This window comes from Carettochelys insculpta, chromosome 14 (genome assembly GCF_033958435.1).
Source record: "Carettochelys insculpta isolate YL-2023 chromosome 14, ASM3395843v1, whole genome shotgun sequence".
Taxonomy (NCBI): domain Eukaryota; kingdom Metazoa; phylum Chordata; order Testudines; family Carettochelyidae; genus Carettochelys; species Carettochelys insculpta.
In genome coordinates, this window is record NC_134150.1 from 3,541 (window position 1) to 10,000 (window position 6,460).

Genomic DNA, 6,460 nt, shown 5'->3' on the forward strand with positions numbered 1-6,460 from the left:
ACCCTAACCCTAACCCTAACCCTAACCCTAACCCTAACCCTAACCCTAACCCTAACCCTAACCCTAACCCTAACCCTAACCCTAACCCTAACCCTAACCCTAACCCTAACCCTAACCCTAACCCTAACCCTAACCCTAACCCTAACCCTAACCCTAACCCTAACCCTAACCCTAACCCTAACCCTAACCCTAACCCTAACCCTAACCCTAACCCTAACCCTAACCCTAACCCTAACCCTAACCCTAACCCTAACCCTAACCCTAACCCTAACCCTAACCCTAACCCTAACCCTAACCCTAACCCTAACCCTAACCCTAACCCTAACCCTAACCCTAACCCTAACCCTAACCCTAACCCTAACCCTAACCCTAACCCTAACCCTAACCCTAACCCTAACCCTAACCCTAACCCTAACCCTAACCCTAACCCTAACCCTAACCCTAACCCTAACCCTAACCCTAACCCTAACCCTAACCCTAACCCTAACCCTAACCCTAACCCTAACCCTAACCCTAACCCTAACCCTAACCCTAACCCTAACCCTAACCCTAACCCTAACCCTAACCCTAACCCTAACCCTAACCCTAACCCTAACCCTAACCCTAACCCTAACCCTAACCCTAACCCTAACCCTAACCCTAACCCTAACCCTAACCCTAACCCTAACCCTAACCCTAACCCTAACCCTAACCCTAACCCTAACCCTAACCCTAACCCTAACCCTAACCCTAACCCTAACCCTAACCCTAACCCTAACCCTAACCCTAACCCTAACCCTAACCCTAACCCTAACCCTAACCCTAACCCTAACCCTAACCCTAACCCTAACCCTAACCCTAACCCTAACCCTAACCCTAACCCTAACCCTAACCCTAACCCTAACCCTAACCCTAACCCTAACCCTAACCCTAACCCTAACCCTAACCCTAACCCTAACCCTAACCCTAACCCTAACCCTAACCCTAACCCTAACCCTAACCCTAACCCTAACCCTAACCCTAACCCTAACCCTAACCCTAACCCTAACCCTAACCCTAACCCTAACCCTAACCCTAACCCTAACCCTAACCCTAACCCTAACCCTAACCCTAACCCTAACCCTAACCCTAACCCTAACCCTAACCCTAACCCTAACCCTAACCCTAACCCTAACCCTAACCCTAACCCTAACCCTAACCCTAACCCTAACCCTAACCCTAACCCTAACCCTAACCCTAACCCTAACCCTAACCCTAACCCTAACCCTAACCCTAACCCTAACCCTAACCCTAACCCTAACCCTAACCCTAACCCTAACCCTAACCCTAACCCTAACCCTAACCCTAACCCTAACCCTAACCCTAACCCTAACCCTAACCCTAACCCTAACCCTAACCCTAACCCTAACCCTAACCCTAACCCTAACCCTAACCCTAACCCTAACCCTAACCCTAACCCTAACCCTAACCCTAACCCTAACCCTAACCCTAACCCTAACCCTAACCCTAACCCTAACCCTAACCCTAACCCTAACCCTAACCCTAACCCTAACCCTAACCCTAACCCTAACCCTAACCCTAACCCTAACCCTAACCCTAACCCTAACCCTAACCCTAACCCTAACCCTAACCCTAACCCTAACCCTAACCCTAACCCTAACCCTAACCCTAACCCTAACCCTAACCCTAACCCTAACCCTAACCCTAACCCTAACCCTAACCCTAACCCTAACCCTAACCCTAACCCTAACCCTAACCCTAACCCTAACCCTAACCCTAACCCTAACCCTAACCCTAACCCTAACCCTAACCCTAACCCTAACCCTAACCCTAACCCTAACCCTAACCCTAACCCTAACCCTAACCCTAACCCTAACCCTAACCCTAACCCTAACCCTAACCCTAACCCTAACCCTAACCCTAACCCTAACCCTAACCCTAACCCTAACCCTAACCCTAACCCTAACCCTAACCCTAACCCTAACCCTAACCCTAACCCTAACCCTAACCCTAACCCTAACCCTAACCCTAACCCTAACCCTAACCCTAACCCTAACCCTAACCCTAACCCTAACCCTAACCCTAACCCTAACCCTAACCCTAACCCTAACCCTAACCCTAACCCTAACCCTAACCCTAACCCTAACCCTAACCCTAACCCTAACCCTAACCCTAACCCTAACCCTAACCCTAACCCTAACCCTAACCCTAACCCTAACCCTAACCCTAACCCTAACCCTAACCCTAACCCTAACCCTAACCCTAACCCTAACCCTAACCCTAACCCTAACCCTAACCCTAACCCTAACCCTAACCCTAACCCTAACCCTAACCCTAACCCTAACCCTAACCCTAACCCTAACCCTAACCCTAACCCTAACCCTAACCCTAACCCTAACCCTAACCCTAACCCTAACCCTAACCCTAACCCTAACCCTAACCCTAACCCTAACCCTAACCCTAACCCTAACCCTAACCCTAACCCTAACCCTAACCCTAACCCTAACCCTAACCCTAACCCTAACCCTAACCCTAACCCTAACCCTAACCCTAACCCTAACCCTAACCCTAACCCTAACCCTAACCCTAACCCTAACCCTAACCCTAACCCTAACCCTAACCCTAACCCTAACCCTAACCCTAACCCTAACCCTAACCCTAACCCTAACCCTAACCCTAACCCTAACCCTAACCCTAACCCTAACCCTAACCCTAACCCTAACCCTAACCCTAACCCTAACCCTAACCCTAACCCTAACCCTAACCCTAACCCTAACCCTAACCCTAACCCTAACCCTAACCCTAACCCTAACCCTAACCCTAACCCTAACCCTAACCCTAACCCTAACCCTAACCCTAACCCTAACCCTAACCCTAACCCTAACCCTAACCCTAACCCTAACCCTAACCCTAACCCTAACCCTAACCCTAACCCTAACCCTAACCCTAACCCTAACCCTAACCCTAACCCTAACCCTAACCCTAACCCTAACCCTAACCCTAACCCTAACCCTAACCCTAACCCTAACCCTAACCCTAACCCTAACCCTAACCCTAACCCTAACCCTAACCCTAACCCTAACCCTAACCCTAACCCTAACCCTAACCCTAACCCTAACCCTAACCCTAACCCTAACCCTAACCCTAACCCTAACCCTAACCCTAACCCTAACCCTAACCCTAACCCTAACCCTAACCCTAACCCTAACCCTAACCCTAACCCTAACCCTAACCCTAACCCTAACCCTAACCCTAACCCTAACCCTAACCCTAACCCTAACCCTAACCCTAACCCTAACCCTAACCCTAACCCTAACCCTAACCCTAACCCTAACCCTAACCCTAACCCTAACCCTAACCCTAACCCTAACCCTAACCCTAACCCTAACCCTAACCCTAACCCTAACCCTAACCCTAACCCTAACCCTAACCCTAACCCTAACCCTAACCCTAACCCTAACCCTAACCCTAACCCTAACCCTAACCCTAACCCTAACCCTAACCCTAACCCTAACCCTAACCCTAACCCTAACCCTAACCCTAACCCTAACCCTAACCCTAACCCTAACCCTAACCCTAACCCTAACCCTAACCCTAACCCTAACCCTAACCCTAACCCTAACCCTAACCCTAACCCTAACCCTAACCCTAACCCTAACCCTAACCCTAACCCTAACCCTAACCCTAACCCTAACCCTAACCCTAACCCTAACCCTAACCCTAACCCTAACCCTAACCCTAACCCTAACCCTAACCCTAACCCTAACCCTAACCCTAACCCTAACCCTAACCCTAACCCTAACCCTAACCCTAACCCTAACCCTAACCCTAACCCTAACCCTAACCCTAACCCTAACCCTAACCCTAACCCTAACCCTAACCCTAACCCTAACCCTAACCCTAACCCTAACCCTAACCCTAACCCTAACCCTAACCCTAACCCTAACCCTAACCCTAACCCTAACCCTAACCCTAACCCTAACCCTAACCCTAACCCTAACCCTAACCCTAACCCTAACCCTAACCCTAACCCTAACCCTAACCCTAACCCTAACCCTAACCCTAACCCTAACCCTAACCCTAACCCTAACCCTAACCCTAACCCTAACCCTAACCCTAACCCTAACCCTAACCCTAACCCTAACCCTAACCCTAACCCTAACCCTAACCCTAACCCTAACCCTAACCCTAACCCTAACCCTAACCCTAACCCTAACCCTAACCCTAACCCTAACCCTAACCCTAACCCTAACCCTAACCCTAACCCTAACCCTAACCCTAACCCTAACCCTAACCCTAACCCTAACCCTAACCCTAACCCTAACCCTAACCCTAACCCTAACCCTAACCCTAACCCTAACCCTAACCCTAACCCTAACCCTAACCCTAACCCTAACCCTAACCCTAACCCTAACCCTAACCCTAACCCTAACCCTAACCCTAACCCTAACCCTAACCCTAACCCTAACCCTAACCCTAACCCTAACCCTAACCCTAACCCTAACCCTAACCCTAACCCTAACCCTAACCCTAACCCTAACCCTAACCCTAACCCTAACCCTAACCCTAACCCTAACCCTAACCCTAACCCTAACCCTAACCCTAACCCTAACCCTAACCCTAACCCTAACCCTAACCCTAACCCTAACCCTAACCCTAACCCTAACCCTAACCCTAACCCTAACCCTAACCCTAACCCTAACCCTAACCCTAACCCTAACCCTAACCCTAACCCTAACCCTAACCCTAACCCTAACCCTAACCCTAACCCTAACCCTAACCCTAACCCTAACCCTAACCCTAACCCTAACCCTAACCCTAACCCTAACCCTAACCCTAACCCTAACCCTAACCCTAACCCTAACCCTAACCCTAACCCTAACCCTAACCCTAACCCTAACCCTAACCCTAACCCTAACCCTAACCCTAACCCTAACCCTAACCCTAACCCTAACCCTAACCCTAACCCTAACCCTAACCCTAACCCTAACCCTAACCCTAACCCTAACCCTAACCCTAACCCTAACCCTAACCCTAACCCTAACCCTAACCCTAACCCTAACCCTAACCCTAACCCTAACCCTAACCCTAACCCTAACCCTAACCCTAACCCTAACCCTAACCCTAACCCTAACCCTAACCCTAACCCTAACCCTAACCCTAACCCTAACCCTAACCCTAACCCTAACCCTAACCCTAACCCTAACCCTAACCCTAACCCTAACCCTAACCCTAACCCTAACCCTAACCCTAACCCTAACCCTAACCCTAACCCTAACCCTAACCCTAACCCTAACCCTAACCCTAACCCTAACCCTAACCCTAACCCTAACCCTAACCCTAACCCTAACCCTAACCCTAACCCTAACCCTAACCCTAACCCTAACCCTAACCCTAACCCTAACCCTAACCCTAACCCTAACCCTAACCCTAACCCTAACCCTAACCCTAACCCTAACCCTAACCCTAACCCTAACCCTAACCCTAACCCTAACCCTAACCCTAACCCTAACCCTAACCCTAACCCTAACCCTAACCCTAACCCTAACCCTAACCCTAACCCTAACCCTAACCCTAACCCTAACCCTAACCCTAACCCTAACCCTAACCCTAACCCTAACCCTAACCCTAACCCTAACCCTAACCCTAACCCTAACCCTAACCCTAACCCTAACCCTAACCCTAACCCTAACCCTAACCCTAACCCTAACCCTAACCCTAACCCTAACCCTAACCCTAACCCTAACCCTAACCCTAACCCTAACCCTAACCCTAACCCTAACCCTAACCCTAACCCTAACCCTAACCCTAACCCTAACCCTAACCCTAACCCTAACCCTAACCCTAACCCTAACCCTAACCCTAACCCTAACCCTAACCCTAACCCTAACCCTAACCCTAACCCTAACCCTAACCCTAACCCTAACCCTAACCCTAACCCTAACCCTAACCCTAACCCTAACCCTAACCCTAACCCTAACCCTAACCCTAACCCTAACCCTAACCCTAACCCTAACCCTAACCCTAACCCTAACCCTAACCCTAACCCTAACCCTAACCCTAACCCTAACCCTAACCCTAACCCTAACCCTAACCCTAACCCTAACCCTAACCCTAACCCTAACCCTAACCCTAACCCTAACCCTAACCCTAACCCTAACCCTAACCCTAACCCTAACCCTAACCCTAACCCTAACCCTAACCCTAACCCTAACCCTAACCCTAACCCTAACCCTAACCCTAACCCTAACCCTAACCCTAACCCTAACCCTAACCCTAACCCTAACCCTAACCCTAACCCTAACCCTAACCCTAACCCTAACCCTAACCCTAACCCTAACCCTAACCCTAACCCTAACCCTAACCCTAACCCTAACCCTAACCCTAACCCTAACCCTAACCCTAACCCTAACCCTAACCCTAACCCTAACCCTAACCCTAACCCTAACCCTAACCCTAACCCTAACCCTAACCCTAACCC